We start from the raw sequence: 27,981 nt of genomic DNA, 5'->3' as shown, positions 1-27,981 counted from the left end.
CCAGGGTTGTTGTCAGGATCAAATGAGAAAATATTTGTAAATTTAGCATTGAACACTTAACATAATGCCTGGCACCTAGTGGGGTTGCTATCTAAATGCTTATTTCCTTCCCTTCTTTATAATAATGGCTGGTATTTATATGTGTGTGTCTACACATTACAAAGTGCTTTGTGTGTTACCTTATTTGATTGTCATAACAACCCTGTGAAGTAGGTACTATTATTATCCCGATTTTATAGCTATTAAGTCTGAAGTCACATAGCTATTAACTCTGATGCCAATTTTGAACTCAGGTCTTCCTGACTCCAAGTTTAGCACTCTGCCCACTGTACAGCCTAGATATCACAGAAGGGGTCTCAGAATGCTAAGCCACAATTGAGAGGAAGCTGCTGGTGGGCGATCCTGAGCATGTCATGATAGCCCTCTGTTGTCAAATGGGAAGATACTTGGAGATCTTTCTTTCGGGATTATTGATATCGTGACTGGCCCTAGCTAGGTTCTGCTGTTTTTAAAGCATTAGTTCTACAGGATTGGCTATAAAAACACCACCCCATTTTGCAAGGACTGGAGCTAACAGACACAGCAAATGGCCAGAGGAATGAATGTCAGATAATCTCTATCAGATGCTCTGGTGAAGTAGGGAGGTCTTAATAAGGAATAACCAACCTGTGACTGCCACATTGGTTGCATGAGTCTCCCATTGTTAGTTATTGAATGTTGTTAAGGGGAGGGGTGTCAAGAGATAAAGCTTAATGATGAGTGGAAGAGTTTTATCATTAAATAAATGTGAAGTTTTATTATTAGATAATAAAATATCATTAAATAAAGCCATTACGCTTTTCAATCAGGTGAGAGAATGATCCTATTCTGAAAAGAGGATCTGGTCTTGGTGAGCACCATGCCAAATTTATTTTGTTGGCTATATCCATGCCCAAACCCCATCTGGGGGAAGAACCACCAGGATGGTCACTTCTCTCCATTGCCTTCCCTTTATTCATTTCCCAACTTAAGTCTGCCCAGACTCATCCAGGTTGGCTGATTGAAAAGAGCAATACACAGTGTTTGAGTGAGGAAAGAATCTCCAACGTTGGTCAGAGCAGAGGATCACCACTATGCCTCCAGACTCCCAGGCTGACTCCTTACCTCTCATGAACCCTCAGGACATGTATCCCTCTCCACCCACTCATCAGCTGAACTCTCTTATAGACGTCATCTGCTCCAATTAGAATGTGAGTGCTTTGAGAGCAGGGACTATTGGCTTTTCTATTTGTATACCCAGTGTTTAGCACAGTCCTTGGCACCTATTAAGTACTCAATAAACTCTTTTCCTCTAATTAATTGGTTAATTAATGTATTCTACTGAGGAAGAAGACTTTTCTCTAAGGTTTTCAGAGAGTCGTTGACAAGCCTTTAGAATCATTTTCAAGGCATGCACGGACATGTGGATTTACCAATCAGAACCACTCTCAGCTCTCATCCTACTGACAAATCTTCCTTCTTTTAGAGTTTTCTCTGTTTCATTGAGCCCTAGTCACATGGCCCTTGCAAAATAGAGTCAGTTCTCCACAGAAACAGACAAACATGCTTAGCTATTTTGTAAGGATTTACTCAACTTGGGGGCAATAAAAGCAATGCAAAATATTTAATAATGACAAAACCATGCATAGTGAAATTTATATATTGCTAAAACACGAGTGCCCTTAAAGTCCTGAAGTCATGAACAGGAAACCATTGGAATTCAGAAGTTCTGGAAAATACATGTTTTAAGTCTCTTTGGTTGCCTGTGTCCACATCCTCTGCAATTGGCCAAGTGATTGAATGTGCCCACTGGATCTCCTCTCACACTCCCATTGGGGCTAGTCTTCTGATGAAGACCCAGAAACTTCTGAACTCAGGATTTCTCCTCAGTCTTTGGGCATGAAACTCGTGATCTGGTACCAACTGAGACTTAAACAAACTGGAACTTTTCCCTTTCTCTACAATCCAGCCACTGTCAGGAACCTCTGACTGCTTCTGATCTCTGCTAGCCCACAGGCTAGTAGATGAGTGGAATGAGTGGACTTAGTAGTCAGCCTAGCAAGGTGTGTTATCACTGTCTCACCATAGGTGTCCCTTTCTCCTGTAGGGAGAAAATAAAATGACTTGACTCTTTCTTTATTTCTAGTTGCCATACCCTCTCTGTCTCTCTATTTATAACAAAAGTCTCACCTCTCCATGAAGCTTGGGAGTGAGGGAGATGGCAGCATGGGGAGACTAATTGAAAGGGGCACAGCACTGGCCTTCTTGGTGAAAGAGCAAGAGGCTGGGAGACTTTGGGAGCTGTGTCTGTGTTAGGTAATTTTCTGCAGTTGAAAATGAGTTACAATATGTATCTTTGTCATCATATCCCAAAGGGCAGGCCACCATCAAAAATCAATGTTTCTTTGTGGTGCTGAAATTCAAGTGGCTAAAACAGAAGCAAGAGGTCAAGCATGGGAGTGGTGAGTCCAGACAGTGAAGGTCAGTTGCCGTGTCAGAAGGCCAAACACAAGAAGCATCAATAAGATAACTTTTGTATGACTCACCTCTGCCTCCCCAAAGCTTCAGCCTTTTATAGTGTAGCATGTGCTTAATATGTTGGCATGGTCATGGGCCAAATCTGTTGTGTCCCTTATGACTCAGCTGTCTTTATGGAGTTCTGAGCTTTGAATACCTTTGTGCAAATAATTACAGAGTGGCTGTGGGGCCAGATGAGATGAGTTCCTTAAGTAGGGGAGGGACTGTTCAAATAAAGTAGCAATTCATAGGCATAAGGAAGAGCCTGCACCAATGTGGGGTCACCTGGGAGTGATCGCAACTCCAGAGTGGGAAGGTGATCTGCTTTCGTAGAGATGAGAGCCCAGGGGAGACACTAATCACATTTTCCTCCAAGAGAGAAGTAAAAAAGATATTTAATAAACTTCATATCCAAATCCTCTACCTTCTCTCACTCTTGCACTCCAAATCTGTTGACAGAAAGTGCTATTGGCATCTCCTAAGCTCTGGACAATAGAATCCTGGAAGCTGAGCCCCATTAGAGTGAGACATTTGTGCTGAAGAAAGAGATATTTAATCCAGATTATCAGGTACATAGATAATAGGGGAAGTGCTTAGCTCAATTGCAAAAATGTAGATTCAGTATAAGGTGAGAGCTGTCAGTATAAGTTCAGCCCAAGCACATGGGCTTCTAGGTAAAATTCCTAGCTTTGTACTCTATCTGTCTATCTATCTATCTATCTATCTAGCATCTATCTTTTATCTATGTATCATATCTATCATATGTGTATATCTATTCATTATCTATCTACCATCTATCCATCCATCTATGCTATCTATTTATCTAACCTAATCTATCCATCCACCCATCTAATCTATCATCTCTGTATATCTAATCTATCCATCCATCCATTAATCCATCTAGTTTATTATCTCTATCCATCTAATCTATCTCTCTATCCTTCTATCCATCCATCCATCCATCTATTCTATCATCTCTGTCTAATCTATCTATCCATCCATTTATTCTATTATCTCTATCTATCTATCTATCTATCTGTCTATCTATCTATCTAATCTATCTTTCTATCCAACCATCCGTATATTATATCATCTCTATGTATCTAATCTATCATTTATCTATGAGTCTTCAATCTATGTATGATTAACCTATCAATCTATCATCTGTATATCTCTATCATCTATCTGTCTATCTATCTACCTATCTATCTACCTATCTATCTATCATATATGCATGGAATTAGGGATTATATTGTGAATTATGTATGTATATAGCATGTATGCTTACATATGTGTATGTATGTAAGTACATGTGTGCATGTGCATGTGTGTACACATGTGTATATATTTACTAGACCAGTGGTTTCATTGATGTAGGGAGCCCAAGGGAAGGAGGTTCCTTTTCTAAAGTAGATTGATACCTTCTCTGTGATTTAGGTTCTTAGAGATCTCTCTGGAGGGCAGGCATGGAGAGCGAGTGACTTGCTGAGGCTCACACAGCTTACATATATCCAAGGCGGGATCCGAACTCAAGGCTTTTTGACTCCAAAACCAGTTTTCAATCACCTATACTATGTTCCCCATCTGTATGTGTGTGTGTGTGTGTGTGTGTGTGTGTGTGTGTATAAATGATAAAAATGATAAGAGACTACTTTCTAATGAGTATATGATTCTTAGTGATAACCAGAAAAATATAAAATACGCAATGATTCTTAAAGAGGATGGCTGAGGAATAGCGATGTCTCCTAGCCCAGAGGCCTTGTCCTGCAGTTACCTGGGAAGGGTGAGAGAACCAAACTGTGTTCCTCAACCCACCAAGAAAAAAGGAAGAACAGGCCACAGAGAGAACCATCTCCTTGGCCTGCTGAAGGCAAGGGAATCAGGACAGGCAGAGCATAGCCAAAAGCTTTTGTTCTCTTGGCTACCAGGTAGGGAAGAAGTAGGCAGTATAAGAGTAAAGCCAAGGCCCTTCTCTCCTGCTCAACTGGATTTGGAAAAGAGTGAAGGCAAGGGCAAGGTCCCTGAAGACTTTGTCTTGAAGCTCTCTGTCTGTTGTTTCCAGTCAAGTCAGGTCATATGTTCCTCATCATGTCTCTTCTTGCTAGGCTCCTAGCCTTGCTTCTCAGCTCCTCCCTAGAAGGTGAAGCAACGTCTTCATTGCCTATATACCAAACTCCTTCAGCTCCACTGGTCCCAGAAGGTAGTTTCCCTTTTCTAAGGAAAGTAAGAGCTTTAGTGGGGGAGGAGAAGTAAAAGGACTGACCCATTAATAAATAGGAACTTTCCTCACAAATCCAGTTCTCGTGATTCATTATGGTCCATAGATTTTAATCACCAGAAGCAGTTAGGTGATACAGTGGTTAGAGACTTAGAGTCTGGAACACCTGAGTTCAAATTTGACCTCAATCTCCTCCTAACTATATGACCCTGGACAAGTCACTCAACATCTCTTAGTCTCAGTTTCCTCACGTGTAAGATGGGGATAATAAAAGTACCTACCTCATAGGGTTGTTTAGAGGATCAAATGAGGTAATATATATAAAGCTCTTTGTAGACCTTAAAGTACTATATAAATGCTATTATTTATTATTATTAAATAAATACCTGTCTTATTGACAAGAGAAAACTGGTCCCTAGACTCGCGACCCACTGGGGACCACTCCTTTATGATACCCTTGCCTTGGCTGGAACTGGGAGAGATATTTATTATATATGCTTACATCAGCTCTAGACAGTTAAAAGGTAACTTGGTATCAGTAATTATGCCAAAGATGGCTTAGTAGTCAGGCTTGTAAAACTGCTAGGGCTGGTGATTGTATATACGTCTCAGGAATCTGGCTATGGACTGCATCATCTCATGGCTGTTCAGCAGCAGTGACTTGGAATCTGGCCCAAGACTAGGATTTTCAGCCATGGCTTGCGTGGGTGTTAGGTTCCATGCCCATTTTCCTTTTGTGTGAATTTTTTGGATCCCTATATGATAGGTTTTAGATTGGAAAGCTAGGGAGTAAATGCTATCTGTGGAGGTGAATACCTCAAAGAGGGTGGATCTTTAAGGAGAGTTGCAGGAATAGAATGAGCAAAAGCTTAGAGTTAATTGATATCACTAGGGTTCTGCTAGTAGTTATGAGAAGTGACCTACTCCCCAGACTGAACTTTATATTGTGTAGCTGATTAGCCTGACCTGAAGTATCCTGCCCCCATCAGAGCAAGGACATAACAACAGCACTATGCTATCTGGGTTTGGAGATTTAAGAAAACAGAGACCCAGTCCCGTCTCTCACAAGCTAAACAAACTCTGTGAACATACTTACTCATATGCAAAGGATACAAAATATGGGTACTATATCTACTTCCCTTCATGGTGGCTCCTAATGGCGCATTTGACCTGATTCTGAAAAGGGAAGTTGTATATGTGGGTAACAGAATGTCAGGCAGTTGGTTTGGCTCAGCCAACTAATTTGTTCTGGATGGTCCTTAGATATCAGGGTTCTAAGGGTTTTATACCAAGGAAGAAACTGTGAGCTGTATGCTCCAATCTAGGGTAAGCAAACTCCAACCACTTCTGGGATAAGGCTGTTTGAGAAGGTTCAACCTCATAGTGAGCGGTAGACCTTCAGAGTCAAGGCTTACATTCACAGGTTCTTATATGAATTTAACGTGCTTCCTACCCCCAAGTGCATGGACTGAATTTTATCAGCCCATTCTTGTTGCTGTTGAATCATTTCAGTAATTTCTGATTCTTTGTGACTCTGTTTGGGGCTTTCTTGGCAAGGATACTGGAGTGGTGGCCGTTTCCTTTTCCAGCTCATTTTATGGATGAAGAACCAAGGCAAATGGGGTTAAGTGACTTACCCAAAGTCATACAGCTAGTTAGTGTCTGAGGCTGCATTTGAACTCATGAAGAGTAGTCTTATTGATTCCAGTCCCAGTGATTTATCCACCACATCACCTAGCTGCCCTTAACCAGACTATATTAAATTCTTAATATTTGCGCTGGAATGAGTTACTAACGGAACTGAATTATGGCAGGAAGCATGAGGCAATGCAAAGATTACTGGATTTGCAATAAGACGACCTAATTGCATAACTCTGTCTTTGCACTTACTATCTGTGTGGCCTTAGGCAAGTCATCTCATTTGTCTGGGCCTCATATCTTCATCTCAAAAGTGAGGCTATTGGGAGAGGCATCATACTGTAGTGTAGAGGTGTCAAACTTGCTCCTGAATGTATCCCAAACCAGATTAAAATGTAGTTGGGGAATATTTAATGAAATAAATTTTAAAAATACAATGCAACATAGATAATGTTAATTTGTGGTTTTCTAAGCTAATCTGCAGCTGCAGAGATCCACTTCTATTTGAGTTTGACATGACTGGTATAATGGATTGAGAGCTAGCTTTGGAGTTAGGAAGACTGAGGACCAAACATCAATAACCGTACTAGATTCCAGTTGAGAAGTGAATTCAAGATTGATGACAATGTACTCTGTGATGTCATATGACCATTGATTTAGAGTTGGAAGGGATCTTAGAGAGTCCAACTCCCTTGTTTTAAAGATGAGGAAACTGAGGCTTAAAGATGATAGCTGACTTGATTAAGATCACACATCTCGGAGATATCTGAGAGGAGATTAGAATTCATGACTTTCTGACTCAGAATCCAGTATTTTGTTTATTGTAGCATGTAGGCCTAATGTATGAATGTAAAGGTCATTATTGGACAGTGGAATCAGGAAAGGTTTCATGGAAGAGGAAGCATTTTATTGTTCTAAAAACGATACTTAAGGACTCAATGGCTAAAAGAAAACAAAATGAAAACAAAACCAAACAAAATAAAAACCAGAAGGAGTACACTCTGTCCACAGTGTGAGGAAAAGCACAGAAGTGATGGGATGCATGGAGCATGTGAAATAAAGTCAAGTGAACAAGCACTTGTGAAGCACCTACTATGTGCCAGGCATTGTGCTAAGCTGGAGGGACAAAAAAGAAATAAACTATTTGGGGTGGAGCAGAGAGAGTAGAGAGGGTAGTAATAAGGCGTGTGGCTAGAAAGATAGTGTCACACAGAATTATGAAGGATTTTGGATGCAAGGCAAAAGAGACGCGACTTTTTTGGGGAAGCGATAGAAAGACTTGTGAGCAGAATAATGACATCCTAGATATGTGTGTAAGAAGGATGATTCTGACCGAGACCTCATGAATGGATTTGAGGGGGAAAGGAATGCGATGAACAGATTTGCTAAGAGTCTGTTGAAATAATTCAGGCAGGTGATAAGGAGGGCCTGCTCTAGGGCACAGTCAGGGTGAATATAGAGGAGGTGTAAGAGATGTTATAGATGGGGGATGGATAGGATTTGCATTGACTATGAGAGGAGTGGAAAAGTCAAAGAAAATACCAAGGTTATGAGTGTTGGAGAGAGGACGAATAATGGTATCATAAGCAAAAAAAGAATGATCAGAAGGAGGAATAGATTCCATGGGAATGAAAATGAGCTTACTTTTCAACATATAGAGGGGTGGGGAACCTGCAGCCTCGAGGCCACATGTGGCCTTCTAGGTCCTTAAGTGGCTCTTTTGAGTTTGGATTCAGTCAAAGGGCCGTACTTGAGGACCTAGAGGGCCACATGTGGCCTCGAGGCTTCAGGTCCCTCCCCCCCCCCCCGCCCTGCCTGCCCTGTTGGAGGTTCTGGTAATACTCATGGGTAGCTATGTACTAAAGACAGCTAGAAATACAGGCAGGTTTGGAACTCTGGACGGAGGTCAGGGCTGGACATGTAGAATACGTATAACTGTAAAGTAATGGTGTCTGGAGAAGGAAAGGGCAAAGCAGTCCTGTATCTCTGCCAAGAAAATCCCAAACTGGGTCATGAAGAGTCAGATACAACTGAAAACAACTGAACAACAAAAAATGATAGGGGTCAGTGTGAAGTTTTGTACTTGGATTCAAAAAATTCAGTTTCATAAGAACTATTTGGGGGGGGGTGCAACTAGTGAATGATTTATCTGAAAAATATGTGTGGTTTTTAATGACTGCAGGGTCAGTATAAATCAGCAATAAACTTGCGTCAGGAACAGTGTTATTGGGGAGCCAAGGAAGTTAAGATAGTCTTAAACTCCATTAAAAGAGGCCTAAGGTCCAGGGGTAGGGAGGAACCCTTCTACCACCTAACACAATATTCTATACCCTTAGTTCCTGTCATTTTACTAAGACAATGGAAGGAAATTTCATTACTCATCTTTGGAGACCAAGATTGTTCATTGTATGTAATCTGATACCTGAGTCCTTTTAATATAATTTTCTTGTCTTATTGTAGTCATCATCTACATTGTGCTCCTAGTCCTACTTTACTCTGCATCCATTCATACAACTCTTCCCAAGTTTCTCTGACTTCCACATATTCCTCATTTCTTAAGGATCAATAATATTGAATTGTATTTTTATATTATACTTTGTTTCTAGTTCCCCTCCCCCCTGCCCAGCCACAAAACATGATGCTATGGATGTTTTGGCATATAGAGCTTCTTGTATTCTGTCCTTGACTTTGGGGATATGCTTAATATTTGGGTCCCTAAGTTGAAGGGATAGACAGTCTAATGACTTTTATCCCATAGTTCCAAATAATTTTTTCTAGAATGATTAGATCAATTCATAGCTATACTATCAGTGTATGTCTTCCCATGGCTTCTTGATGTTGACCATTGGTGTCTTTTATCTTTTCCAATCAGCTCAACACTTATTTTTTCTTTTTTTTAAAGCAATCTTGCATTTTTGTACATTACCTACATTTCCCAAAGTATCCCTCTCCCTGTCTCATCCTTCAGAGTCATTCCTTAGAACAATGAATAATAAAGAGGAGAAAAAAATAGTTCTAATGATTTGCCCATGATCACAGGAGGAATAAGTAGCAGAGATGGAATTCAAACCACAGGTTATTTGATTCCAAAAAGAGAGTCCTCAGACTCCAAATTCAACCCAGGTCTTTCCCTTTGCACCATTTTGCAATGCATTCTAAGTGCTCAGGAAAGCCAGCAGAAGAGTGTCCTCAACTGTGTCCCTCTGAATCCCTTAGATTGGCACATTGAGCAAGCTTCTCCTAATCCCCAGGCACAGAATTGCTCAGATTAGGTATTGTAGGACCAAATGCTAGAGAACATAGCCAGCTTGTCATGCCACAGATTGCATGGAAAATGCTTTATCTGTTGATTGATTGAGAGAATGGGAGAGAACGTGGTGGAATCACAGAATCTGAGAGCTAAAAAGGACCTGAGAGGCCAGCGTGTCCAATGCGCCAACCCAGGAACCCCATCTATCTGACAAGGGGTCATCCAGTCTTCATCTGAATACCTACAATAGGTGGTGTGTTTTCTACTGCCTTCCTCTGGTTATTCTTGGAGCTTTGAAGGCTTCTTCAGATACTCAAGCACTCTTCATTTTAGCAAATGTCCAATCATGGGCAGTGAGTAACAGCTGAACTCTGTCCTGACCCCATCCTCCCTTTTCTACTCCAATAAAATGGTGACGAAATAGGATTTTAACTGTTTGCAAGGAATTGTTCATATAGTATCTCATTTGGGCCTCATAATAGGCTATGATAAGATATGCACCATGGCTGTTATTGTTCTCACTTTACTTATGGAAAAAAGGAGTCTCAAAGAGACTAGAATCATAGAATCTGAAGCTGGAAGGAGCCTCAGAAGGCATCTAGGCCAAATGTTTTATTTTACAGAAGAGGAAACTGATGTCTAAAGACATTAAATGACTTGCCAAAGATAACATGGCTAGTAAATGTCTGAAAGATCATGTGAACACAAATCTTCTCTACAGCGTTATTTACAGAGAGTCTACAGACTCTGTTTTTAACATTCTGTCCACTGTTGTATTCTGCCTCTCTTTACCAGGTTGCTTAGGCAGATCAGTGACATAATATGACTCTAAAACCCAAACTCTATGCCGTTTGGTTGTCTAGACTAACTCCAAATGTTGGAGTGGCTTGTATGGCTATATTTGTGGATATTACTGGGTCAAATGCCTAAATTTGCAACCTGTCCCACATGGCTGCCCAGATCTTGCCACATCTGTCCATCCATCTACATCTCCTCCTTGAAGATGCTCTTTCTTCTTCCTCGACCTTCTAGATGTTCTTGAGAATATGATGTGTCCTACCATCTGGCCACATAGTAGATGAGGTAAAATGTGTACTATGGTGGAATTTTTGATTTCTGCTGGAAAGTGGGGGGCATAACTTCATGGATTTTAGGAGTTATAGAATCCTGGACAGAGAATAAAATGGCTTCATATTTAATTAGAGACATTTGACTGGTTCTCAGCCTTAACCTCTAGTAGAGGAAAGCAGGAAAGTGCCTGCAAGGGGTCACTGCCATGGTGGAAATAGTATCTGAGTTGCTAGAATCATTCTGGGCTGCAGAACACAGTAGATCAGTGGTCTTAATTGGCTCCTCAGATCATTGAAACCAAACATACCAATCAAGAGAGCCCATCTTTTTTTTTGTTTGTTTCTATTGTAATCTCCCCTTTTTACTTCAATTTTACCAGAATGCCCCTGCACTGGGGCAGCTCCACTTGGCTGTCTTTAGTGGTGTGTGATATTTTCTTTAGTATTTGTGTGTCTGACTGGCTTCCTCTTTGCAGCTATCTGGTGCCCTGTCTTCCAAGAGCTGGAGCATGACGAAGTATCCAGGACCTGCCTGTCTTGTGTTTGCCCTTGGGGGAGCCTGGTTTCCTTGGGAGACTCCCATAGGGGAGATGGTTTGTCTCTTTGTGAAGCTCCAGTATTGTCATCAAGCCTGACTAATAGGGCTGTTCCCCCATGAATCTCTGGCAGTTTGGGACTTGAGAGCGTTATTTACAGAGGCTCTCCCTGACCTAATCAGTTTGGGGAATTGGGGCTTCATAGATTTATAACTGGAGGGGTGCTTATAAGTCCTCGAACCCAGTCCCCTCACTATACAGATTGGGAAACTAGAACTCAAGGAGATGAAGGAATTGCCCAAAGTCAAACAAGTAGCAAGTGATGGGCCTGGAATTTGAACCTAGGAGCTATGACTGCACATCCAGCAGCCATTCTATGACACCACATGGGCTGGAAGGCTGCTGTTGTCCTAGGAAAAGAGCTGAAAAGGATCTCAGAGGCCACTGAGTCCTGCTTCTTCCTTCCCCTACTCATAAGTGGGATTTGAACCCAAGTCATTTCCATTGTACCATTTTGTAACATACTACCAGAATGTTCAAGAAAGCCAGCAGATGAGTCAGCTCATCCATGTTCCCCTGAATCCCCTCAATTGGCACACTGAGAAAGCTTCCCTTAGTTGCAGAGCACAGAGCTGCTCAGATTAGGTCCTGCTAAGGACCCATGCTAAGGAATGTAGCCAATTCTCATGCCATGGATTACATAGAAAATGCTTTATCTGCTCTGGGATTGGGAGAACATGAGGTAGAATCACAGAATCTGATTGCTAAGGGACCTGAAAGGCCATCATGTTCAATATGCACCCATCCAGGAATCCCATCTATGTGAAATGGGCTCCTCTAGCCCCCACTTGAAGATCTATAACATGTGGGGCATGTTCTCCTGCCTTCCTCTGGCTCTCCTTGGAGCCTTGATGACTTCCTCAGATATTTAACCACCCTTCATGATGGTGAATGTCCAATTGGGGGTAGAGAGTGACAGCTGAACTCTGTCCTGACCTCACCCTCCTGTCCCCATTAAGTGCCCTATTCCATGATTTTTCTGATAGAAAAACAGGGAAGCCGGAGAACAACATTCTTTTCTCTTTTCAGTCCTCTCCATTAACAAGACACATTTAATGTGATTGGAGTCGTCTGATGATTTTCACCATGTGAAAAAATTCTACCCTAGAGGGGATAATAAAATAAATATTAACTCCCCAGGGCCATGGTAATAAAAGTGAGGGCTCTGTTATAAACAAAGGGATTTCTTTGGTGATGTATTGCACCTTCACTTTTACCTACCAAAAATGTCTTTCGATTTCAGAAGTTATTTCCCCCTTCAGGCAATATTTCCTTCTCCTGCCTTCTAAGCCAGTCAATATTAGTACAATGCTGTCAACCAGCTAACTCAAATTGAGACTTGGGAGGAAACCTCAATCCCCTGAGATCTCATATCTCACAAGGCTAAAAGAAGGCATGCAAAGCTTTCAGTGGCCCAAGAATAGCACACGTATAAACCTTGTTTATCCTGGCAGAATAGGGGAAAGGTTTGGTTCAGGTCTCCTGGTCAATGAAAAAGAAATCTCTAGTGTTGTATAATTGTTAACTGTGCCACTGATTGGGAGTGTGCCTGTGGACACTTGAAGATGATAGGAATCGGATACAGAAATAAAAATTCTTTCCCCCCAAAGGGCCACCCACTCTCCCTAGAAGAGAGTCAAAACAAATAAATCATAGAATATTAACAATGAGGAAATTGAGGTCCAAACAGATAAACAGGATACTGCTTGTAACTGGCAGAGCCAGGACTCAGTGCCATGCCTGCAAAGACTTAAACCCCCACCTTCTTACTCTAAGTCTCTTTCTACTATATCATGCTATCTCTTGCATGAAGCATAAGGATCTCCCAACTTGGGTCTCCTCTGGCAAAAAATAAGGACATGGAAATAATTTCCATTAAGCCAAATCTGGGGACTATCCTCTGATGCTACATCTTCCTGGGTCTCCATCCCATTAGTGGTCAGGGAGAATGCAGAATTCATGTCATGTGAAGAGCTTGGCTTTGGAGGCAAAACACCCATATCCAAATACCAGCCAATGAACTAACTGAATGATTGAACATGGGGAAGTACTTAAACTTTCTGAACCTCCTCAGCTTTCTTATCTAAAACATTTGCCCTGCCTTTCTCATTGGGTGGTTGTAAGGATCAAATGAGTTGTAAGATTCAGTATATGGATATAAAGATGATGACAGTGTCAACAGCAATGGTGTGGTGGTGACAATGGTAATGATTATCAAGGGTTTTCTAATATATTTGAGATATCTAGATTAGCAGAGAATTAAAGAAGGGTTCCATTTTCCTAAGCACACAGAACAAGTAGCGAAAACCTATGTAACAAAGTTTAGAAATAAGACGTGTGTCTCAGGGTCCATTGTCAAAATAACCTGTAATCCAATCCTGTAATTCAATTCAGTGAACATTTATTAAGTGCCTACTATTCATTAGACACTGGAGATATATACCCCAAATCAAGTAGTCTCTACCCTCAAGAGGATAGATGTAGGGGTAAAAGGAACATGGACATACCTAAGTAAATATAAAATATGTACAAATAAATACAAAGTAATTTTATTTTTTGTCACTTGAGATGAACCTAGGAGTTACAAGCAGGGGTATGATGGAGTCAGCTTGGGAGAGTCCATTGTTAAATTTTCAGTGTGAGTATTTACAATGAGAAAATCAGCAAATGCTGCAAATCAGGGCCTGATTTATTGTTTTGTCAGTTGTCTATACTTAAGAAAGTGATCGGGAAAATGTTAATACAGATTAAACTTAAAATGTTCTGTGGGTATTTTTTCTTTTCTTTTTATCTTTTTTTTGGAGGGAAGCTAGTTTTAAACATTTACTATCATACCAAGGGGAGGTAGAATTGAGGAAAGAGAACATTCCATCCTTGTAATGCCTGTGAAAAGCCATGGAGATAGGAGATAAAATGTCATACACAAGGATAAATAAGTAGGCCATTTTGTCTGCAATGTCAAATGCATGAGCTGGAGTAATATGCAGTTGCCCTGGAAAGTTAGGTTGGAGTCGGGATTATGAAGGCTTTTAAATGGCAATAAAGGGAGTTTGCATTTTATCGCTGAGGACATAAAAAGCCATAGAAGATTCCTTTAAAAAATTTATTTTATTTTAATTTATGGAACAAAACAAGCATTTATATAACAATATAAATAACAAAGATGATTGCACATGAAACTGCAAATTTATTATGTACAACTTGCTATTCCTCATAAATATTTAATAAAGTTAACATGTAAATTTTCTCCTATTTTTCTCTTCCCTTTCTTTCCCCCTGCCACCCTAGAGATGGCTATCATTAGATACAAATATGTATATCTATGTATCTATTTATGTAAAATCATTCTAAATTTGAAATGATTCTAAATCATCCTCTGAAGATTCTTGAGTGGGAGAGTGACATGGTCATATTCATGCTTAGGGATATCATTTTGGCAGCCTATAGAGGAAGTATTGTATATATGAAAGAGGGATTGCAAAGAGACCAATTAGGAGGCTAGTGCAATAGTGCCGACCATGTCAAACAGCCCTCCCCTCCCCAACCCCAGTCCCATAACTTCAGATCCCACTTTAATGGACTTCCATAGAGTAAAAGCCAATGATTTGGATCTTTTGGGAAAATAAATGGGTAACTAGTGAAGATTCCATAGTAGAAATGACTTCTGCTCTTTCCACCTACCTTTCTGGGCAGGTAGACCCTGACCCATTTAGCCAGGAGTTGCCTCTTTCAGGACCAGATTGCTGCCTGCCTAGCAGCCCAAGCTAACAATAATAGACTCAGAGGCTCAGGGAATTCTGGAGCCAGTGCAGTCCAACGTAATTTCAAGACTTCCTACAGCAGAAAGATAGAAGTAAAGACATGCTGCTGCTCTGAGCTCTTTCTGCAGAAAGACAGAAGCAGTTTATAAACATGAAAGGCTCACAGCTGAGCTATTGCACCGACTCCAAGTTTCTGTGATGATTAAGCCAGGGTTCCCAGTGGCTCCAAAAACCCGACTTTATGTTTGGAACAGTTTGGAGTCCAACGAACTGAGCTGAAAGGTCTGTGGAGTGTCTTTGGAGGGCCAAACCTGTAAGGATGCGATTTTAATGGACCAGTTATGTGGCCTGGATACAGGGCATCATTTTTCCTGTGCTTGCAAGTTCTCAAATTGGATAGAGTTCACAGCAGATGGAGGCTTTAAACTGAACTTTAAATACCAGGGCTGGGCTATTTAGAGGACCTAGATATCGGGCCAACCGAAGTGAGATAGCACTCAGGCAGGCATGGGGTGGGAGGTGGGAGAAGATGCATATTCTGAGGGTGAGCAGAGCTATCCTGGAGGGGTGCTTTGTGGACCATCTGGAAGGTAGTATAGCATTTCACTGTGAGGAGTAAGGCAGTGCATATTGGAAAAAATAGAATACAGTATATGATACAAGTATTATTAGGCATTGTATATAAATATATCTAGTGCATTTATACCCGTATCATGTATGTATGTATCTATGTCTGTCTCTAATCTAAATCAGTCAGTTAATAAACATTTATTAAATGCCTACTATGTGTCAAGCATTGTACTAAGCACTGAAGAAAGGCAAAAGACAGTCCCTGTTCTTAAGAAGCTCATAGCCTAATGGAGGAGACAATATGCCAACAGCTATGTACAAACAAGCTATATTCAGGATAAATCAGAAAAAGTTAATAGAAGAAAGCACTATAATTAGCAGAGATTGGGTAAAAAAAACTTTCTGTAGAATGTGAGACTTTAGCTGGGACTTGAAAGAAGCCAGGGAAGCCTAGAGGCAGAAATGAGGAAGAAGAAAGTTCCATGCATAGGCAACGGTCACTGAAAATGTCCAGCATCAGGAGATGGACTGATCCATCTGAGTAACAGCAAAGAAGACAATGTCACTGGATTGCAGTGAGGTAGAAGGTAGAAGGCAGAAAAGGTAGTGGTATGGGGTGGTGATGGTGGAGCAAGTGATGAAAGGCTTTGAACACCAAACAGGATTTTACATTTGGTCCTGGAACACTAGGGAGCCACTGGTGTTTATTGAGGAGGGGAGTGACATGGTCAAATCTGAGCTTTTGGAAAATCATTTTGGCAGCTGAGTGGAGGATGAATGTGTGGTAGACAGACCTACTAGCAGGTTGTTGCAATTGTCCAGGTGTGAGGTGATAAGGACCTGCACCAGAGTGGTAGCAGTGTCAGAGGAGAGAAGAGAGTGTATTTGAGATATGTTATGAAAGTGATATTGACAGATCTTGGCAGTAGATTGAATATGGGGGGGGGGCGGTGTGGGGGGGGTGGGGGGGGATAAGCTAAAGTAAGGAGCTGAAGACAAGAGTCTATCTCAGTCTATCGAAGTTCTGTCTTCTTCACACCTCTCTCTATTCTGTCTTCTTCTCACAGCTCTCTAGTTTAAGCTTAAAGGCTACCCTCAGGGCATATATACCCTATTTAGGGCCCTGGGGCTTAGTACCTACTTAGCAAAAGGACATAGGCCTGCCTACAAACAAGCCTCTCCTAATCAAGCTTTTCTTAACTAGCTCCACCTGAGGCCTATTAAATAGGCAGGGAAGACCTTTAATCACATTAACACCACACTACATTAGTAGGCAGTAGGGAAATGGACAATAGAGAGCAATCTCTCTCTGTCTTTGTGTTTCTCTGTTCCTGTCTCTCTCTCATTTATGTCAGTACCAGACCCCTGAGGAAACTTTATTTAAAAATGCAGATAGACACTTGCTATGCAACATTTCATCTTAGAAGTTCTGAGGGTTTAAATGCCTTTCTCAGAGGGTCACACAGTCAAGACCAAATCTCTAGTCTTTCTGGCTTAGAGGCCAGCTCTCCAGCCACTCTGCCAGGCTGCTTTTCATTATATATCATATGCTAATTATTATACTATTAAGAGTGCTAAAATGCAGGTTAATTTAATATATGCCAAACATTAAAAACCCAGCTGAAATGATCTTTTCTCTTCTCTGCTTTTGGATTTGCTGTAGGATAAACCAGCTAGAATGTTAAATAGGTTTTTTGACCCATTATCCGGATTTCTCCTAGCCATCCCAGCCCTTTTCTGAGCCTAAGGGTGAAAACCTGTGCTACAGAGTTTTAAATAAAGAAGACCTCACTTCCATCCCCCAACACCAGTAAGAGAAATTAATCTCTAGAAATTTCACCCACAGAAAAATCCTCCAAGACTCATGGTGGGTGCTCCCAAAATATGCAAATAGGATACGATCTAAGAGAAAGAGACCTTTATTTAGGAAATACTTCAGCTGCTGAAACAAGGACAATTTCTACTGAGGTAAAACTGTAGGGATCATGTGTCCAGGTCCTGATACAAGATGCAATTCAGTTAGCACAGAATCAGGAGCTGCAAAGAAGAAAGTCTAGGCTTGATTTTAAGAGGGGAAAACACAACCTTCTGATAATTGAAGCTAGCTGGAATTGGAATTGAGGACTGTCTTGGGTGGCAATGACCAAGCCCTCACTACAGGTCTTCGGGCAAAGGCATGATCTAGACTAGATGGCTACTTGAGTTTCCATCAACTATAGGATGCTATCAGTATCTCATGTGAATAAATAGGGGTGAGAGCAGAGGGATCACAGGATCACATAAGCACATCTGTAGAACTGGAATGGTCTTCAGAGGCCATCTAGTTTAAACCCCTTATTTTATAGTTGAGGAACTGAGGCCCAAGGAAAATAAATGACTTTCCCAAGTTCACATATGCTGTAATAGTCAGAGGTGAGATTTGAACCCAGGTCTTCTGACTCTAAAGCCTATGCCTTTTCCCCTGGTACCACTATGTCTTGTGCAACTGACCCTATGAAATGATGGTTTCAGATGGAATTTCTCTGTTCAGATTAGACAAATTTCCATGGTATTAGGCAGCTTAGCAGAATTGCTAAGGGTAGCTGGTCCTTGTGGCTGTTTCTTCACCCCTTGAAAAGTGCCAATAATATGTCCTTGAGGCCACTAAGTGAATTCTTGATGGAAGTCTGGGTTAGTCCCCTCTTGGATTCCAGAAACATCCCAGGCGGTACTCCTTTCTTCAAGCTGTAGAAGGGGCATTGAGAGCCAAGAGTCAGTGAACAGCTGGGTGCATCTTGGGAAAGATATTGGGGACAAGTGTGGGAGAAGTAAAAAACCTTATTTATACAGACAGTAATGTTTAATCCCTTCAAAATCTGAAATCCATCTCCTCAATTTGCCAGATGGCAGACATGTTTAGTTTGTGATAAATAAAAACAAAGGAACTTGACAGAAACACCACAAATCATTCACAGCAATCCTTTTTACATAGCTGTCCATGTTCTGGGTTGTCTTACTGGATTCTTGGTCTCCTCCTTTCCTTGGGTTAACTAGGAAGACATCAAAGCTCAGGAAAGAGGGGTGTGATCGAGTAGAATAGACAACGTTATGAAATGACCCAGAGAAAATGAAATTCTGTCATGTAAAACCACATTCAAGGGCTTTGTGCGATGTTTCCTATCAATAAGAGTTCATATTTTATGTGGAATTTGATAGAGCACTTCATAGTTTATGAAGCAGCTATGTGGCACAAGGTATAGAATCATGGACCTGTTTTGTTATCTGAAAAAAAGCAACAACTGGGTAATCACAACCAAGAAGTCATTTCTCTTAGCTTACCAGTCAATTCATCATGCCTGGGGGGCAGTTACTTGGTTTTTCTCCCAAGGTATTGTATAGGTTTCATCTCTTTTGCATTTAATCAGAAGTACCCTGGATGGCTTAAGGAAATATGTAGATAGATGTAAAGATGTCAACAGAATCCAAACATGTGGGAGTGCATACAATGTGGGGATAGCAAACGTGTAAGTGACGCCATCCAGAGTATACACAAATGGACTCTTTGGGGATAGACACTTTTCTGTTGAGAGCTTAGACTAGTTTTGGATGAGTTCCTAAGCAAGTTTTAGAGATATTTAATGACACCACATAAATTGTAAGAATAAAAAAAAATTCTTGATTGGATCCCAGGTTCCAGAAGAAATTTACGGTAATCTTATGAAATATGCATTGGATTTGAATTTGCAAGACCTTGATCCAAACCATTTTATTGGGATACGGTTACCAAAACATTTCAAAAACAAGGCTACAAATTCTTGATCTAGTCCAACCCTCTCATTTTGTAGATGAGGCAACTTAATGGCAAAGTGGTTGAAGGACTGGCCTCAAAGCACACCAGAAGAAAGCAACGTATCTGTGATTTGAACTCAGGGCTTTGCACTCCTAAACCACTGTTCTTTTCCATATAGAAGGCAGGTATTATCTAGATTCATTGGAAAAAATGAGTAAATGGAATAAAAAATGTAGAAGGAGCAGATAAGAACTATAGTGGCAAACCAACTCTTCACCTAATTTGACCCTTGAACACTAGGGATGTGTTTTTGTTCCAGGGGAAGTCCATTGATACTCCTAATTTTTCATTATTTCTTATTGGGAGACTTCAGCCTTCCTGTGTTAGTTTCCCAAGGTCCCACAGCTAGTATTGTCAGAGGTCAGCTTCTTTTAATTTAGAACGAGTGCTCATTATGCTGTCCCACCTAGTGAGGGGCAGTCATAATCATAATCATCATTATCACTTTTATTAAGTGCTTACTATGTGCCAGGCACCATGCTACATGTACTACCTCAAGTACTACCTCATTTGGTCCTCACAATAATTCTGGGACATATTATTATTATCCCCATTTGACAGATCAGGAAACTGAGGCAAATGGAGGTTAAATGACTTGTCCTGGGTAACAGAGCTAGTAATTGCTTGAAGGCAGATTTGAACTCAGGTCTTCCTGACTCCAGGCCTGGTAGTCCATCCACTATGCCACCTAGCCGCCCCAATGCAGGGCATATGGCGGTAGTGATCTGGAGCCATTGAATATTTCCTCCTTGTTTCAGTGTTCGTGTTTGCACCTGCCTGTGGTTCCTCTTCAAGAGGTGCGAGCAGCTTGTACGTTCTCTTTGTGTTTGAGAATTAAGCCATCGTGTCACACTAGAAAAGAAGAGTGCAAAGAAAGAGGGACATAGATGGTCTGACTTGACCAGGAAAGAGGTAAAAGAGTGTGGAGGGAGGTGAGCAATGAGGCTTCTGCATTACAGAGATGCCCATTCAATTTTCCAGGCTGAACTCACTCTTCCTTCCCATAAGAGCGGACCAGTTCCACAGGTCACAAGATCAAAGAACTGGAGTTGGAAGGAAGCTTCCAGATCATCCAGTCCAAGACCCTCATTCTCCATTTGGAGAGAAATAAGTGACTTGACCAAAGATGTACAGGTAGCAGGACTGGGGCTGGTTAGATGCCAGGTTCTCCTGGCCTCTGAATTCCAATGCTTCCTTGCTACCACTACTATTGCTTAGTCATTAAGTCATGTCTGACAGATTACACTGCTAGTAAGTGTCTGAGGACTTGAACTCAGGACCTCTTCAATCCAGGCCTGTGCCATACATGTGTGTGCAGGTATATATATATACATATATGAAAATACACACATGTACATACATATACATACATGTATGTGTGTGCATATACGCACGTATATGTACATGTATATTTGTGTGTGCATACATATATACATGTGTGTACATGTGTTCACATATATGTATACAAATAAGTATATGAAACAATATAATATATAAAGTATATTATTAATATTAAATTTTTATCACTATGTTATCAATATATATCTATTGTTACTTAGTCGATCAGTTGTGTCCAATTCTTTGTGACCCCATTTGTTGTTGTTGGGTTTTTTTTTTGGCAAAGATACTGTACTGGTTAATCATTTCCTTCTGCAGCTCATTTTAGAGATGAGGAAATTGAGGCAAACTTGGTTAAGTGACTTGCCCAAGAGCACACAACTAGTGTCTTAGGCCATATTTGAACTTGGGTCCTCTTGATTTCAGGCCCAGTATTCTATCTGCTGTGTTATCTAGCTTTCCTAAAACTGTATCATGCTATGTCCCTAGCTTCATACACTAAAAAATAAACTAGAGAAATGTTTCTGGAATATGCTTGAGCCAAACTTACTCATTGACAGGATACTTTTCCAGGAAGCTGTTTAGAGGAAAGATATCCTCTGTTTCTCCTTTACAGAGATGATGCCACTGATGCACTATCAAGCAGGATGGATTGCAGTGAACCGTTCATATCCATGCCCCCTCAGCCCCCCACCCCTCAGTTTTCTGCCTGTAATAGCTACTTAAATTGATTGGAATTGACCAAAGACAGTCATAATAGTATGATTGAGGAAACATTCTCAGTCACAGAACTTCAAGATGAATGAAACTTACAATGTGTTGAAAAATTACTTGATGGGTACAGTACAATGTTAGGATGAGTCAACATCATGGTTGATTAAAAATAAAGCACTCTTATGCTGTATTCATTGAAGAACAATTCTCAAGGGAGGTAATAGTCCTCTCGTTGACTGACCCCCTGTAAGGCCAAGTAAAAGATCTTTCCTGTCCGTTGAATAGGCCTGGGGGGTGGGGCAACAAAGGGAAGTCTGATTAGAGGTAGGCCCACACCTTTGTGATGGCTGATCAGGGATTAAAGACTCTTCCCACCCCCTCAATAGACCTCAAGTGGGGCCAACAACTAACCAGGTGTGAGGTCCTAGGCCCTACAACTTTTCACTAAATAGGCTCCGAAAACCTCAGGGCCCTGAACAGGGTATAAAAGCTCTGAGGTTGGCATTTTGCCTTTGGGGGTACACTCATTGAGAGAGTGTTGGTGAGGAGACTCTGAGTAGCCCTTGAAGCAGCCCTCCACCCACTTCGAAAACCCAGATGTTGGTGTTTCTCTGGTAACTATGTATTATAATTTGGTCTGTTTACATGGTCTTTGTAATTTCTGTTTTTATTTGCTCTGAAGTTCAGAGTGTTAGCTTACCCCCCCAAAACTAAGTAAATGATATATGTATGTTTAATTAAAGTGAGATTGTAAACCCCTTAAAGTTGCTTTCCTTAGAAAAGCAGATCAAAGAACCTGTGCTAGCAGCCCTCCTGTGTGCTGTTGTTGTCAGCCTTACAAAACCACAATAGTTGTTACACCCCCAATCACACTTCCCCTTTGAATGAATGGCATTTTTAAAAGCATTGTTAAGTGCTTATTATATGTCAAGAACCGTGCTAAGTTCTGGGTTTACAAATACAGAAGTAAGATGGTGCCTGTGTCTAAAATCAAGGAGTTTACACTCTTACTCATACTATATTTAGAGTATTTCCATTAAATCTGAGCACCATATTTTTCAAAAAAAGGAACATTGAGAAAGAAAAGTGGCCACAGGAGAGGGTAACCAGAATATTTTAGAAGTCTGGAAACTATGTAATACAAAGAATTGTGGAAAGGCTTGAGGGTATATAGCTTGCAGAAGACTGGGTCTGGGGGGGGGGGTGCATGGGAAAAAGGGAGAAGAAGGCAGCTTGTAAATATTGAATGTGTAGTCACTTGGAAAAGAGACTGAGTCACTGACTCAGTTCGACTTAGAGGGCAAAACTAGGTACAATGGGCAGAAAGCACAGAAATGCAGATATCTGGAATTTAGAGCTGCTCCACGGTGGGTGAACACCATTAAGAGGTAGTGGAAACTACCGATAGCTGACCTTTATGGCATTGTTTGAGAGGCAGCATGGAAGGTACATAGAAAGTCTTTCTGGGTATAAGGGAGACCTGGGTTTGTGTCCTCCCTCTGACACTGCCGCCTTGTCACCCTGCTGCACCCTCTGAAATGAACCTCCCCAGACCATTCTAGGGATAAACTAAGCTGCTCTGTTTTGGAATGCCTGTCCTGAGGCCATGTTGTCCAATTGATGAGATGGCACTATTTGTAGCTGGCCCTGATCCAACCAACCATACCACACCCTGTTCTTCTTCTCCCCTGCTTTGGGAGCAATAATCAAATCAATACATCAGTGGTAGTGTTGCATCTGTAAATGGCATGCCACTTAGCTATTCTATGTCTCCTGTGACTTAGACCAAGGCAATCTTTCCTGGCCACCACTCCCAATAGTGTTGGTTCCCTCATAAAAATATAAACACCTTGATTTTAGACATAGGGACTGTCTTACTTTTATATTTGTATTTGCACACAATATGCACTTAATGCTTTTAAAAATGCCATTGATTCAAAGGGGAATTGTGATTAAGGGATCAGTCACTTAATCTCTCAGTGTTTCTTCCCCTCCTCTCAAAAGTGAAATTTCTAAGACTCTAAATTACCAAGGGAGAATTTCCAAACTGTGACTTCCCCAAATCCATGAAATCACAGGTCTGGGTTTCAATACCTGGCATATAGTAGGCACTTAATGAACTCTTGTTCTTCCCCCACCCAACTATTGGCAATAAATAAATAAATGCAGTTGTTTATGGTTACAAAGCACCTTGCATATATTACTTCAGTTGATCCCCTATGAGATAGGTAGGATAAGCATCATCATTCCCACTTTACAACTATCCTGGGAGGGATTATACATTCAGAGCAAAGTACCACTCAGAGCCTGAGGGTTTAGATAAATGATTACTTTCCTAAAAAGTACTTGGGGGACTTCTCCAGGTGAGCGCAGTCCCCAAAGATCGAAAAGCAGGCTAGGAGGAAGGTCTGTGTGGTGTCTGAAGCTTTTCATTCGGTGCATAGAGCAGTTGTTATTGCCTAGAGGTTCTGCAGGTAGATTTAGGTAAAACTAACTCAAAATACCTGGGGTCTGCATCATAGATTCTGGTCCCCAATAATAGCTAAGAAAAACTAAGATCAGTGGGCGTGACATGGCCTATCATGGTCACATAGCTTGTCATCAAAGTCCTCCGGGTCCCCACAACTGATCCTTTCCTCTTAGATATTCAGGTTACTTCCCCCTTAGGAACAAAATGGACCCCAATGGAACCATCACAAAATTTACTGTCACTCAAAAGGAATCTAGGAAATGAAAGCTTTGCAATGCCCCCATTGCAGGACACTCAACCTCTTAGCCTGAATGATTCAGCCAGGTGCATGACCTTCTGCCCCTGGTACTGGGACTAGAGTCATTCATTTAAAAAGGTGACAGAAAGTCTCAGGTCATGCCTTGACTTGTAAACACCAGTGGGCTGGCAAGGCAGGTGTTCGATACTCCTCTTCCCCAGATGAGGGCAAGGGATGGTACACACTGCTTTATTATTCTTTCTAGCATGGCTAAATCCAGTTTTTCTGAAAGCAAGAGATGTTTGTTTGCTTCTTCCCCAAGAAAAACAACACTGTAGAAACCCACACATTCCATACACCCTCTTGCAGGCATATTAATAAGGTCCCTCCCGGGCAAATCATAAACATAGCAAAACCCGTAACCATGCAAGAGACCAGCAAAGGTTGTGCTGCATTAATGGAGAAATTCAACCAAAGACTTTATGATGTCCAAATAAATTCCAGATGAGTTCTCCAGGATTAAAGTTATTTCAACAAACCCTAAGGGATTTGATAATACCGGACCATATAACTTTATTTTTTTTACAGTGTCATTCACACAAATTTCTTTCCAATATGCCTGCAAGAGAATAGGGTAGCAAGGGGATTAAATGTGCCACAATAACAGAAGAGAAGGTGGCAAGGGAGGCAAATTTTCAGTTGAAGGGGGAAGGGAACAAGAGTTCATTAAGTGCCTACTATATGCCAGGTACTGTGCTAAGTACTTTTAAAAATATTATGTCATTTGTTCCTCATGACGAACCTTAGACGTAGGTTCTTTTATTATCTCCATATTGTAATTGAGAAATCTGAGGCAATCAGAAATTATTTGACTTGCCCAAGATCACACAGCTAGTAAATGTCTGAGATTGAATTTGAACTCAGGTGTTGCTATCCACAGACCCAGTGACTTGTCCAGCTGACTTCAGAAAAGATGAAAAAGTGATAAGGTGGAGATAGGTACAAATAGAAACTGTTATGGGCAGTAGGTATGCTAAAAGGGAGAGTCCTCTTCCAAATGGAGCCCTCCAAATAAATGGAAATGATTGATATGGTAGACCATCCACAAAGCTGGAAGGTGGGACAAAATTTTGAGGAAAGTCATGTGGGAAGCTGGCAGACTAGCATCTTTTACAACTAATGCAAAGAAGTGTTGGTTTTGAGGCAGCTAGGTGGCACAGTGAATAGAGCACCAGCCCTGGAGTCAGGAGGACCTGAGTTCAAATCTGACCTCAGACACTTGACACTTACTAGCTGTGTGACCTTAAGCAAGTCACTTAACCCCAATTGCCTTGCCTTCCCTCTCCCCTCAAAAAAAATGTTGGTTTTGCAAACTCTTGAGAATAATGGGCATCTTGCCCTGATCTCATGAGATATGCTGGCATTTTGGCAAATTTCCTACTATCCCTACACAGAAAATACTATGTTCCCCCAAGGTTTGCAAATCCCTAAGCTTCTTTTCTCTAGTGAAGAAAAAAGTCTTAATAAAAGTGTTCAGTGTGTCCTATGTTTGTTTTAGACAAATGTATATGTTCATGTACATGTGTATGTTTGCCAGAAATTACTAAAATCTTCAGCTTGTGATTTTCCATTTTGGAAGAAATTTCTGGAAAAAGAAGAAATACGATTGAGTTATATTTTTACTCACTTGTATACATTCTGACATAAGAGGAGCTAGCTGGAAAAATCATTATTGATTGAATAGGACTGTGGCTGAAACCTAGCAGCACCATATGAATTATCTTGAGAAACCTTGCAGCAACTTGCTAATTTTCTGTAAGTGGAGAATGAGTTCACTCAGTTCACTCATGGGATTTCAGGAATGTTTGTGGGAGATTTGGAGAGGGGACTGTCACTTGGAAGATACTTTTATTATGTGACTTAGCCATGATGTTTGCTAAAAACTGGGTAGCACAAATATTGTCCAAAAAATTGAGGCAGATATGTGGTTATGTTCTAAGGGTTGTCTAATGCCAGGCAAGAAACAGTGCCATTCAGGGGTACTCAGCAGCACATTCCCCTCTCCCTACTTTTCCTCCTCCCTTCTCTTCTATCCCCAAAGAGCCCACAGGCTAGTTTTCATGTAAACTTTCTTCCTGGATTTAAACTGATCTAATGGATATGCTTTGGAATATGCTCAACAAATTGCCCAGAATGCAAAACTCCATCACTGAAATTGATTTCAACCCCCCATTTTTTCCCTGGCTTCCCTTCTCAGTATTATATTTACAAAGTTAGAAGATTAGGCAAATGCCTTAAGTCAGCTGCAGACTGATCTCAAATGCATGTTCTGGAGAGATTGAATCAATGAAGCAAAGACTTTTAAAAACATTTTAACTGACTGCAAACAAAGAGTAAAGATATAAAAGTTCAAATCTCTAGGTCCCTGCTGCATGGGAGGGACCCAGATCAATAACAAGCATCCACATAGAAATAAAGTTTGCCATTTCTGAAGAACTACCCTCCCTTCTGGATTTCAGTTTATATGATGCTCCCCCAAACAGACTTCAGTTTACATGGCCTGTCTCTGTTTTAGGTTTTCATGACTAAGAGCTATCTCTGAGAGCAAGAGATGTTTGTTTGTTTCCTCCCCAAGACATGCTTGTACTTTGAATCTTTAATACTACGCAGTCTGATTAACCTCTTAGGGTCCTGGGAAAAATAAAGAAACCAAAACATCCCATCCTGTGGTATCAGTCTTCTTAAGAACACACCAGATAACACCGACACTGCATATTATGTCTAGGAGTAAATAAGCAAGACCTTGGTTCAAAGTGTTAACAAATAAAACCACAGAGGTTAATAATACATAAGGCACACTTCCAACAAAGGAAAACACTGACAATAGCAACAGCAACAACAACCACCACCACAACCACATGCTAAAACCACAACTGCCTCCTAAAGCAAGAATGGGTATGTTGTTGCCAAATCATGGTGGTCAGCTGATTACAATAGAAATGAAGATAGCAGTAGGGCAGTAACCACAATTAGAAAACTAGTCTCCAGCACCAGAACTCTGAAGGCATCTCTTCTGCAAAAAATAATACCTGGAAGCATATGCTAACGGTGCCCAATCTCCTCATTTGCTCCTTTTTTCTTTAGTCTAAGATGGTAATTTTCCTCTCCTCGGTCTGCTACCCATTCCATTCTTGGTACCCTGGCTACCTCCTTTTCTTTTCAGGGATATCTATCCCTAGGTATTTGAAGCCACACTGTTTGGCCCAGAGTATAGTGGTTCCCAAATTTCTTTGAGGACTTTATTGTCCACCCAATCACTTTTTTGTCACAGGCATTTTTATTAACAGACCGTTAGAAGAATAATCATGGTAGAGACCTTTAGTTCATTCTTCTAATAAGCCAGTTGATCTGGTCTTCCCTGTTACTAGCATCTCCACTTCCCACAAAATGTGTAATCACTTTTATCCATGGTCTTAGCAGAAGGATTATTTGGGCAACACATCGTCCCCCATCTTGCCTATGTGGTCAGGGTATACGATGTCTTCCTCTACTGCCAAGCCATCCTTGACTTTCAGAGAGATATACTGCTTGAAACATCCTGAGAGAAATGAACATGAAGTTAAGAAATGAACGCAAAATAAAAATGAAATTAAAGGGACAATCCTGTATGGCACTGAAGGCAAAAGAAGTCCCTTGATGAGAGGAAATAACAGAGGGATGGTCTCAAGGAAAATGTCCACATTATTCCGTCAAG

The sequence above is a fragment of the Trichosurus vulpecula genome, chromosome 8, assembly GCF_011100635.1.
Source record: "Trichosurus vulpecula isolate mTriVul1 chromosome 8, mTriVul1.pri, whole genome shotgun sequence".
Classification (NCBI taxonomy): domain Eukaryota; kingdom Metazoa; phylum Chordata; class Mammalia; order Diprotodontia; family Phalangeridae; genus Trichosurus; species Trichosurus vulpecula.
Note: the sequence above shows the minus strand (reverse complement) of the source record.